General features: G+C 34.1%; 1 non-coding gene across 1 annotated transcript; it reads right to left on the minus strand.

Annotated features, from left to right (window-relative positions):
* Window positions 1-870: 870 nt before the first annotated feature.
* Window positions 871-942, minus strand: Trnah-gug (transfer RNA histidin (anticodon GUG)). Its single transcript has one exon. It is a non-coding gene; the product is annotated as a tRNA-His (tRNA).
* Between the last annotated feature and the right edge of the window lie 12,116 nt (window positions 943-13,058).

A 13,058-nucleotide genomic window follows, 5' to 3' on the forward strand; every position in this document is an offset into this window, starting at 1 on the left:
TGTCATCAAGCCAAAAAGTTGAACGTGGCCTATCAGTCTTTTCAAGGCTGTTGCCTCTGTCTACCCCGCAAGACATATAGACGTGTTATTATATATTTATGTCTGAAAGTAATAATCCGATCACTGACTTGACACTCTGTGTCATGGAAATTGAAAAGTTAATTCTGCACTGCTTCAAAAATCTAATATACTCGTATTTCTAGATGCCCGATAAAGATAAGTTGAAATATTGAATGGAAATAACCTTCACGAATGATGTGTCTTTATGTAAGGTTATTCACCGAAGATACAGAATATTCCATATAATTATCGTCTGCGTTTAGATCTTTGACTTCTATACAGTGTCAATATCTTCTTTATAATTATGTTTTAAATGTTTTAACTTCATATTAACTCTTTTCTCTTATAGTACTTCAAATAGCAATTCAGGACAAAGTGATTAATTATCACGAAGTCATTGACGCGCTCAGCTGAATAGCAACGAAGAATCTAAATCGCGCAAACAAAGATCAAATTATAAATATAACCTCCGTCACAACATCGTCTGTCGCGCGGTTCCCTAGGCGTCACACCTAGCCTGGCGGAAGATCTTTCCCTTTGGTGGCGGTCGAGCCGAATCATCGCTCCTTCTAAAGTGAAATTGGCTACACATACACATTGTTAGTATGACCTTGGGGACTCTACAAATGTTTTTTTTTTTTTTAAATATACACGTATACGGGACAAATTACACAGATTGATTTAGCCTCGAAGTAAGTTCGAAACTTGTGTTAAGAAATACTAACAAAACGATACTATATTTCATAGTAAATACTTATAAATCAATACATCCAAGACACAGGCCAATTAGAAAAAGTTCGTTTCTCATCATGCCTTTGCCAGGATTCGAACCTGGGACCTCTGGTGTCACAGATAAGCGCGCTACCACTGCGCCACAGGGGCCGTCGAACGGCGAATCGAATTATCGGAAGATACAAGTATATTTGCATGTTCCCAATTGCACCCTCCATCGCAATGATTGGCTACAAATCGATCAGACTATTTTTTTTTTATTATTTATTTATTTAAACTTTATGCACGTAAAATGTACAATAGGTGGACTTAATGCCACAAGGCATTCTCAACCAGTCGAATCTTTGGACCAAACTGAGATTATTATGAATGCTATGAATGAATATTATGAATGCGAATGTAAGTTTTTTTGTTTGTTGTCTCTTCGCGCGTTATCTACTGAACTAATCTTGAAATTTTGCGTAATATATAAGTATGAATCAGGACAAGGACATAGGGTTCTTCTCGTCCCGGTAAAAACTATAGTTCCCGTGGGAGTTGCGATAAACCGGCATTCTTTTGTCGGTGGCGCTAAATTCGTAGTTTATTGTAGGTGGCGTTTAATTCTTTGCTTTTTGTAAATAAAAAGCTAGTTATAAATGCGAAAGTATTTTTTTTGTTACCTCTTCACAGTTAAACCACTAAACCGATTTTGATGAAATTTTATATACCTACATGTATTATCAAGAGTACGGAGACAACTACAGAATACGTTTTACGCAGACGGAGTTGCGGAGGAAAGCTAGTATATGTATATTCTTCAATAAAGCGACGGCGTTCCCAAAACGTAAGCCACTTCAACTATTCCATCAGGAACTGAGAGCCTATTCAGTAAACTGAATAAAGCTATATACTCAAGTTATCGTAATAGTAAACATATTCTTCAGATTCCATTTTCTGTAATTTATGTTATTCAAATACGAGGAACTACTTTATTTATTTTGACAGATTCTATCCTTGTGTATTTGAGAGTAATAAGTATGAAGGAAAAGGAGTTCCTATGTATAAGGAAAGATTTTTTCTACTGAAGCTATCTGTTGGCGAAAATAGTATGAAGTGAAAATATATAAATATATATATATAAACGCAAAATAAATAAATAAAATGAAGTAAACTATAATAAATGTCTAAAGTGTCGCTAAATTCGTAGTTTATTTTCGGTGGCGTTTAATTCGTTGCTTTTTGTAGATGGCGTTAAATTCACGCGGGTGAAGTTGCGGGTAAAAATATTATTATATCGTTCATATTAGTCTCTGCCTACCCCTCTAGGAAAAAGGCGTCATTTTATGTATGCATGTATATATAAAGGTTCTTGATATAATATCACATTCAATAAAATCATACTAACAAAATTAAAAATTCAGTTATCATAACCAGGTATTTGAAAACATCAATATTGGTTAGTCACTCCTTCAGTCTCTTAACAATATTTTTATATCAATGACTATTTTAAACACGAAAATAGCACCAACTAGAAAGAAGAAAAAAAATAATACCAAATAATGCCTGTGCTATAAATAAAGGCAAACCCTTGTCATAGAATGTCCAGTAGGGTGTCCCGAAAAAAAATTTTTTTTATTTCTTTAATGCAAGACATCTTAAAAGCTGCGTAATTAATCGTAGATTACTACAAAAATATAAAAAAATATATAATACGATATCTTTAGGGTTCTACCGATCGTCAAAGTTTTCAGAAATTGGCATTTTTATGGCAATCTTGCATTCTTGGTAATGAGCGTAAAAATTAATAAATATATAAGTTTTGATGTTTTGTTGTATGTAATACACACACTACATTGATTTACAAGCCAAAACGTGTTACCAGCGGCTTCGAATTTGTCAAGTTTCAACCTGCAGATGCATTCAATTTTCAACTTGTTTCGAGCATTTTCATGACTCAACTAGCTAGTGTTTCCTACAAGACTAAGCGTTTTTTATTGCTTTTGAAGTAGTAATAAGTTATTGCTATAGTCCTATTTTAATAATGAGTTCGAGGCATAGTGATACTAGTTGTGATTTATTGGGACCATACCAAGAAATGTATGACCAACAGCTACCAACTATAAAAGACCTGATTAAATATATTGTATTTGTCAGATATGACTTAAAAGTCAAGATCAATGGAAAAGATTCATCCAATTCAAATATATTTTCGATTATATCCGAAAAAATGATTAGCATCTGGGCTAAAGCTTCAATTCCGTCAGTAACTAAGGAGCGAATCACTCAATTGCTGAAGTCGTATTACGAGAAGTACCTCAATTTAAAAAGATACCCCAAAAGCAAGCAAAATTACAGTTTGGAAAACAAAGTAAAGTTATTTTTAAAATTATCTGAGAAGCTTTTTGACGTTGCTGCTTGTAAATGCAGTTCATTTGTATCTTGTTCGTGTCCAAAAATATGAAAGTTTCCATTAATGAGCGAGCTTTTTTGTTGGACCAAAGAAATGACAGAAAAATGGCTATAAGTGTTTTGATAGAAAGGAAAAAGCTAGAATAATGAAACGACAGCAGAGACAAGTCGACGAGTCTACAAGGGCGGCTATAAAGTCTTCTTTCATTCGAGAATGTGATTCTATAGCTACAAATTCAGACAAAGATTTGATGCTTCCATTTCCTTCAGAAACGTTAATAGGTATATTCATCGCCGACGAACGTTTATTCGACAGAGACACCATCTCCCTCAAAAGCAAACCGGAATACATTGCAATTACCAACAGTTGCTTAGATCTGTGATAGATAAGGTTTGTCTACGCGATCTGCTGCTGCTGTAGTTTCTGCAGTTTTAGCTGACGTCAGCTTGGTTTCTGCCGAAGATAAAGAATACTCTGGTTGTCGATAAAAACAAAATTCACAGAGCTGTATCTAAATCTCGTACAGAAGTTTAAAAAAATGTTAAGGGTATTGATATAAGACTAGTTACAGAGGCCTCTCAAAGTGTAATGGACGATTCTTCTAGAAATGGATTTATACGAAACAGGTTACAATCTCGAGCAGAAATGCCAAATTTTACATACAAGAATAAATTTAATTTTTAACTTTCTGTTTTAATTTACAGCTTCAATTTTGTTTCAGTTGTTTTCTTGTACCTTAAATCACTGATTTTAATGAAAAAAATAACTTTGTAACTTGTTTTTTATTTCATTTCAGGTGTATAAGATCATATGGTAAAATATAAAATTTTGTAAACTTTCAAGTGTGGTAGAACCCTAAAGACGACACGCAATTCAACTATTTTTACTATATTTGTATAGTCTATACAATTACGCAAATTTTGACACCTCTTGCATTAGAGTAGCTTAAAAAAATTTTTTTTTCATACATCGACGGGACACCCTAATGTCCAGCAGTCCCATCTGTAATTATTCCGCAGAATCGAAACAAAACGTTTCGGAGAAACGTTTCGCCGAAAATTTCACTATTACTATTTGCAATTAAAATACAGCAGTCTTTGAGTTAAACCGACCGTTTTTGAATTATATTTATAAGTTTACTTTACCGTTTAGTTTTACATTGTTTAATGTCTTTTTTTTCTTTTAATAAGTATATTTTTGTATGAATCAAGTAATACATATTATATATTATAATAACGTCTTTATCTCTTACAGGGCAGACAGAGTCTTGAAAAGATCGTTTAACCAGTGACGGTACGGTACGGTAATATGATTATTCCATATCCATGGATGTCGTAAAAAGCGACTGAGGGATAGCCTAATGATCAAGACTGTTGGCTCTATCTACTCTGTTATGAAAATAGACTTAATATGTTGTATGTATGTAACGTTTAATGATGAAATTTAGAAGCAAATAATGATAAGTTGCTAGCCCATCGCCTAAAAGGAGAATTCCAGATTAATTAGCCTATTTGAAATCAATCACTATTTGAAAATCAATTTCGTCATTTAGCCAAACAGCTGAACAGCCTTTCAGTCTTTTCAGGTATTTTGGCCCTGTCTACCCCGCAAGGAATATAACAAAACTGATGGTTCTTTACCAACCGAACAGTAAAAATTTTTAAATTAAAATAGAATTACGTTATGCTGTTAATAATAAATATACATACATTAACATACATACATATTGTCACATCTTTATCCCTCGCGGGGTAGACATAGCCAACAGTCCTGAAAAGACTGAATGGCCACGTTCAGCTATTTGGCTTAATGATAGAATTGGTATTGGTGCCGGGAACCACACGGCACGAATACGCATAAATATTAACAAAATTATTAAAAACTAGAAAATAAAAAGATATCTCTTTAAAATGTTTTACTGATTATATAAGTGAATCAAATTTTGTTTTTATTTATTCAGACAGTTTACGTAAGACCACTTATAGACAGACATAATTATTTTAAGTTCAACATAATAAGGTTGGATAAAATTGTAAATGTTTTTTTTTCTTCAAAAAATGTAATGAGAAATTGTAGACTTTCTAGAATTCAAAATTCTGATGTTTATTAACTGTATTCTATAGAACTTTCAGATATTTAAGTGTTATTTTTTTTTACGTAGCTTTGGAATATAATTTATTAAAAATACAACGCTACAATTTTGTTAAATTGAATTTTATTCCCTAAGAGAATTGTCCTTTGAGGCAGCTGCAAAAATATTGCTAAATAATTTCTAGTGCCCTTCAATGTGGTAATGCTACTAGCCTTCTGGGTACAATGCCACAGGGAATCTATTTACAGGGTCTGAAGAATTGATCAATTAAATTTTAAAGTTTTTTTTTTATTATTATTTATTAAAAGTATTTGTATTCATTATCATATTTCTGAACCAAAACTTTATGAAGTTTGAAGAAGAAAAAGAATTGAAAAGAATAAAAAAAAAAATGTCGTCCCTTGATAATCATAATTCGCAACCAATGTGAGTGCCGTGTGCCTTCCAGCACTTTAGAATAGAACCACTGCATCTCTTTCACGGATGTCGTATAAGGCGACTAAGGGATAGGCTAATAAGCTCGGGATTCTTCTTGTAGGCGATATACTAGCAACCTGTCACTATTTAAATCTCAATTCCATCATTGAGTCATACAGCTCAATGTGGCCTCTTAATATTTTCAAGACTGTTGGCTCTATCTATCCTGAAATTGATATAGACGTGATTATATGTATGTATGCATTCCATCATTGAGCCATAGAAGTAAACGTGGTCTTTTAATATTTTCAAGACAGTTGGCTCTATCTACCCCGAAATGGATATAGACGTGATTATACATATGTATGTATGTGTATCAAAACTTGTTCATTTACATTATGAATGCACCTTTTACTAAGATTACACTTTGAAACAACAATTTGAAACATTCCCGTTGCCGAGACATTAAAAAGATATTAAATTATATTGCTTTCATAAAATTTCTTAATGGAAATGGTATCAGGTTGGAAGTCTTCAAGAACTTTGATTATTATTTCAAAAGGATTTGTTTTTAATTAAAAAAAAGAATTTTTCAATGTCTTTAGTACCTATAACAAACATAAAAACGGGCTATAACCCTATCAAAAATTTCCGAAACCAGAATGCTAAAAATAAATATTATACTGGGTAATTATTATTTTTGATTGACTTATCATTATACAGCTCAGACCGCTAGGTCTATAGAGTTTAAGGTCCAGCATATAAAAAATAAAAAAAATACAAAATTAAAAAAAAAAAACATTATTAAGGGATAATAATATTTCATATCACTTAATTGGTTGACGTCAAATAAATTACTTAAAACTAAGTTTAATGCCGCTTCCAAAGCATCAGTGCAGAAGAAGTGGTAACAAACTGCACTGCAGCATTTTATTCCTATTTTGGTTCCATATTTTTTCCAGGGGAGCACTAAGTGGGTTTCCCGAATTTTTCACGTTAAGGGAAATGAATAGAGTTTTGACTTCCTTCATTATATATTAATTAATTTTATTATAATAAAGTTTATATAAATAATTTATTTATGGCGGCTGTGGCATCGCTGTACGCTTGTCTGTGAAACCGGAGGTCCCGGGTTCGAGGGTATGATGAGAAAAGAACTTTTTCTGATTGGTCTGAGTCTTGAATGTTTATCTGTATATATTATTATTATAAAATATAGTATCGTGGAGTTAGTATCTCGTAACACAAGTCTCGAACTTACTTCGAGGCTAACTCAATCTGTGTAATTTGTCTCGAATATATTTATTTATTTTTACATAAAAAAGCAATGTAAAAGCCGGTCTCAAACCCCGATAAATTTGGAATTGACATTAAATACAAATTAATGATATTGACGCAATAATTTTTTAAATTATATTATGCTAATTTAAATTGAATTACATAATTGAACAAACCTAATTGAATAAAATCAAATCGTACTTAATTAAATTGACAAAACTGCTTGCCGTTCCATTAATAATAATGTTGCTATACCCCACGGGGTTCATGTTGAAACCATTATTATACCAGTGAAGATTGTAGTAGTTAGAACTGAAATTTACAAAATGATATGCAATAAATTAATTGAAATTGATACTGACACTTTTCCCTTCGAAATGTGTAACGCATTCTGTAAGAAAAAAAAAACTAAAATAGTTTTCCTTTACATCAAATCACTGCACATTTAAGTATACTAGCTGTGCTCGCGACTTCGTCCGCGTGAAATAGTTATTTTGGGCATCAGTTAAGCCCTCAAGGATGAATAATTTTCCCCGTTTTTTTTTCACATTTTCCATTATTTGTTCGTTACTAAAAGCTGCAGCGTGATTTTATATAGCCTAAAGCCTGCATCGATAAATGGTATATTCAACACAAAAATAATTTTTCAACAAACAAACAAACTCTTCAGCTTTACAATATTGGTATAGATTACGCAAGATTTTTTTTCATATCTATAAACCATCAATATAAATATCTATAAAGCAGTTCAGGTTTGTCACCGAAATACCTTTGAAAGCGAAATTTTATTCGTAAGTATCCCATGTGGATATGTGGGAGGGATTCGAACATTTTGATGATGTGACGTTAAAATAGAATCAGTCAAGTGCGAGTCCAATTATATTTATAACTAGCTTTCCCGGCAAAAGTTGTTACATACATACATACATATGATCACGTCTATATCCCTAGCGGGGTAGACAGAGCCACCAGTCTTGAAAAGACTGATAGGCCACGCCAGCTGTTTGGCTTAGTGATAGAATTGAGATTCAAATAGTGACAGGTTGCTAGTCCATCGCCTACAAGAAGAATCCCAAGCTTATTAGCCTATTCCTTAGTCGCCTAATACGACATCCGTGAAAGAGATGCAGTGGTTCTATTCTTTTTTGTTCCAAAAGTTGTTTTGCCATATAAATATGTTTTACGTAGTTTCTAGTTAAGAAAAAATGTTAAATGTAGACTGGACAACCCTTATCACTAAGGGGTATGAAAAGACCTCAGACCTACTCAGAAATGCTCACAAAATTTCATGAGAATCGGTCAAGCCGTTTCGGAGGAGTACGGCAACGTACATTGTGACACAAGAATCACTACATAGTATAAAACAAAGTCGCTATTTTAGTCTGTTTGTCTGTATGCTTAAATCTTTAAAATTACGCAACGGATTTTGATGCGGTTTTTTGTAACAGGTAGAGTTATTCAAGAGGAAGGTTTTTATGTATAATTTTTTCCGAATTTTGCACCCGTGCGATGCCGGGGCGGGTCGCTAGTTTTATATATAAGATAAAGATATCATTTTGGGCAACCACACGGCACTGCTTAATCCAATCCAGGTTCATAATCAAAGGCCTACCCCGGCACAGTAGCCTATGTACTTTTTGGTATGCTTTGGTAGGCTATGGTTTTATTTTTTCCTACAGAACCCTACAAATTATCTCCGATGGGGTAACAAGCGACCCTATCACAATGCGTGTCACTCAAAAGGGTTTATAGACAATAAACTGGCGCTCAGTATAAAACTGTTGGTGACGTCACGCTTCGTGAGACGTTAAGCCCACTCGTTCTATTTTATTTCTCATACATATGTATGTGCAGTCACGTCCACATCCCTGGCGAGGTAGACAGAGCCAACAGTCCCGATACGACTAAAACGCCACGTTTGGCTGTATGGCTTTATGATGGAATTGAAATTCAATTAGTGAAAGATTGCTCTTCACGTGTTTATAAGACTATCTCTTAGTCGCATTTTACGACATCAATGGGAAAGAAATAGAGTGACCCTTTTTTAAATTGCCGGAAACCACACGGCGCAATGAAAAGGTTGGCTATAGATAAAGCAGCATGAATGGCAAATTCAAAAATGTAGGTAGTCACGATGTTTCTCTGCCTACCCCTCCCAGTAATAGACGTAGGTATAAAACCTGCCGTGTGGTTCCCGGCACCAATAGAAAAAAGAATAGAACCACTCTATCTTTTTCCCATGGATGTCGTAAATAGCGACTAAGGGATAAGCTTATACTTGGGATTCTTCTTTTAGGCGATGGGCTAGCAACCTTTCACCACTATTTAAATCTCAATTCTATTTTAAAGCCAAAAAGCTAAACGTGGCCTATCAGTCTTTTCAAGACTGTCGGCACTATCTACCCCGCAAGGGATATAGACGTGATTATATGTATGTATGTATAAAACGTTAATTACATTGGCTTATTAAGGTCTGTTCTACCTACAGCTATATTAGACCCCTTCTGACATTTTCATTAGTACTTCTAACAGGATCAAGACTGAAATTGGCTCTGACACGGGTCACATTTAAAAATAGATCGGATAAGACCTGATATCTTGACTGTGAATATTTTTTGGTTTCAATTTCGTTCAAGAATCAAACATACATACATACATATGGTCACGTCTATATCCCTTGCGGGGTAGACAGAGCCGACAGTCCTGAAAAGACCGAATGGTCACGTTCAGCAATTTGGCTTAATGATAGAATTGAGATTCAAATGGTGACAGGTTGCTTACTCATCGCCTAAAAAGAGTCCCAGGTTTGTATGCCTATCCTTTAGTCGCCTCAAGAATTATTCAGAACACGATTACTGTATTTCCGACTTCAAAAAACGATTTCAAAAAGCTGTACGTGACCTATCAGTCTCTTCAAGACTGTTGGCTCTGTCTACCCTGCAAGGGATATAGATGTGACCATATGTAATTATGTATGTTTGTTTGTAAGTATATACATAAATACAGAAAATTTAAATTGGTGTTAATACCTACTTAAACCTTATTTTATTGAAATCTGGTTTAGACGCAACCCTCAATTAATTACTTCAAAGTTAATTCATCACTTCAATCAATTACACGCGGCAAAGTTTTTCCATTAATATTGTTATTGAGTGACTCTCACCGATGGAAGGTACAATTAGTCCATTGTACCTTTTAATTACTGTGTTAATTGATTTTCACTTTAGTTTTGACGATTCTTTCGTTCGGTAGGTACATTTTTTTAAGAAACTGGTGTTAAAAAATAACATTTGTTGAATGTTTAAATGATATATTGTTTGACTGAGTGCTTAGAGATAATTAATTAGTGATAATTAACTAAATGAAAAAGAAATATTAAATTTTGAGAGAAAGTTAAAATTTATCGGAACTTCATAAAAATTTTGATAAATTTGGCGATGTCTAGTTTAGTTGATAAATTGAAATACATTTTTTTATTACTCCAATAAGAAGAATTTCAATTACATTGCTGAAACATATTACCGCTATCAAAATGAATCTTACGGCTAAGAGTCACAAAAGGTAAATTTATTGACATTCACTTCTATAAAGCTTTCATTATTGTACGATATAGTTATTATTTCGTCTTCATTTGATAGTCCCAGAACCATACGGCACAAGCTATGATGTAATTTCATACTATTTAGCATTAGATCTTTATACCTTACGGGATTGACAGAGTCACCAGTCTTATCAAGCCTAAACGACCACAGCTTGAAAAAGTGACAGGTTGATAGCCCATCGCCTAAAATATTCCCATGTTTTATTAGTACTCGTAGTAATAGTTTATAAGTGCCATGTGGTTCCCGGCACCTATAGAAAAAAGAATAGGGCCACTCCATCACTAGATGTCGTAAAAGGCGACTAATGGATAGATAAACTTAAGATTCTTCTTTTAGGCGATAGGCTAGTAACCTTTCACTATGTGAATCTCAAATCTATCATTAAGCCAAACAGCTGAACGTGGCCTGTCAGTCTTTTCTAGACTGTAGGCTCTGTCCAACTCAGACAAAGACGTGATTATATGAATGTATGATTGATTAGTATTTCCCTTTATTGACTTTATATAATGTAATTATTATTTTTTAATCTTCCAGAGACTCACCACAAAAGAAAACAGCAGCGTCAATATTCAAAGAATACTCCAAAAATTGTAGCTTACACGGCTTCTATTATTTTCATAAGAGCTCAAACGCGATGGTACATTTCGTATGGAGTTTAATCATATTGGCCGGTGTAATCCTATGTGGGTATTTGGACATGATGATCTTTCATAAGTTTGTTGTTAATCCCACACTTACTGTGGTAAGTTTTTTATCAAATAAAATTATTTATTTTTTTGCCGTGTGGTTCCCGGCACCAATGAAAAAAGAATAGGACCACTCCATCTCTTTCCCATGGATGTCGTAAAAGGCGACTAAGGGATAGGCTTATAAACTTGGGATTCTCTTTTTTCTCTTTTTAGGTGATGGGCTAGCAACCTGTCACTATTTGAATCTCAATTCTATCATTAAGCCAAATAGCTGAATGTGGCCGTTCAGTTTTTTCAAGACTGTTGGCTCCCTCTACCCCGCAAGGGATATAGACGTGACCATATGTATGTATGCCATATTATTTATGCTGATAACTGACTAATTAAATAGGAATATGTATGATTTTTTTGCTACAGGTAAAGGCACAGGTTCGAATCCCACCCGGCCATGTAGTAATGATTATTTTCGAAGTGTTAGTTTGAATACTAACCGATGCTCTTATAGTGAGGGAAAACATTGTGATCATGATTAAACTTCCAAATGGAATGCTTGCTTCAATATTGGTTTCATCGTATGGAAAAAATGTGTCAAATTCTGCGGAGAAAACTTCGAAAAGCAATAAATACATTTTTTTTAATAGTAATATTGTGTCACTTGATTGATTCCCGAAATTTTCAGTGCCTCCCTCGTACATTGACAAATAATAAAGCCACCTATGAAATTTTCAGGTGGAATCCATTCATTACCCGATGACAGAGGTACCATTCCCGGCTGTCGCAATATGCGACCCTGAGGTGGTATATGGACCAAATACAAGAAATATTACAAAAATGTTGTGAGTAACAAAAAGTTAACATACATACATACACATCGTCACGTTTATATCCCTTGTGTGGTAGACAGAGCCAACAGTCTTGGAAAGACTGATCGGCCACGTTCAGCTATTTCGCCTAATGATAGAATTGAGATCCAAATAGTGACAGGTTGCTAGCCAATCGCCTAAAAAAAGAATCGCAATTTTATAGGCCTATCCCTTAGTCGCCTTTTACGACATCCATGGGAAAGAGATGGATTGGTCCTATTCTTTATTGTATTGGTGCCGGGAACCACACGGCAAAATGCATACCTACATTACGAACAAAATACATAAATACATACAAGATACATGATACGAATCCTTGTAAGCTTAATCATTTATTACTGCTAACATGTTTAGACTAAATGCTAAAAAACAACGCCATTAAGAAAATGAGTTCAATGTTCACATCTTTTTCTAAGTCAAAACAATTTGCCGTCTTCAAATGGAAAATAATTTGGAATTGGAACTTGTGTTAATAATAAGAATTCATGATCCGAGCTTTTATTCCGAGCGATTATTACAGATTTACAAGGGTTAAATATGATATAGCTTTTGCAGATAATCTATCTTCTATTCATTCATTCCTATAATCACGTCAATATCCCTTGCGGGGTAGACAGAGCCAGCAGCCTTAAAATACTGAAAGGCAAATAAAGATGAAATTTGGCAGAAAGGTAGGAGATAAACGAGTATTGTGATTAGAGGTCGTCCGCTAAAAAAGTATTGTCGGAAATTCTCGAGCGAACTGGGACTTTTCGTTTTACGCGGACGGAGCCGGGGGCTCGGCTAGTTTAGTAAATAAATATATACGGGACAAATTACACAGCTTGAGTTGGCCTAAAACTAAGTTCGAGACTTGTGTTACGAGATACTAACTCAACGATACTATACTACTCTGTCAAGAAAGTAGCGGGAAAAGATCAATAATACACAAAC

The sequence above is a fragment of the Amyelois transitella genome, chromosome 7 (assembly GCF_032362555.1).
Source record: "Amyelois transitella isolate CPQ chromosome 7, ilAmyTran1.1, whole genome shotgun sequence".
Taxonomy (NCBI): domain Eukaryota; kingdom Metazoa; phylum Arthropoda; class Insecta; order Lepidoptera; family Pyralidae; genus Amyelois; species Amyelois transitella.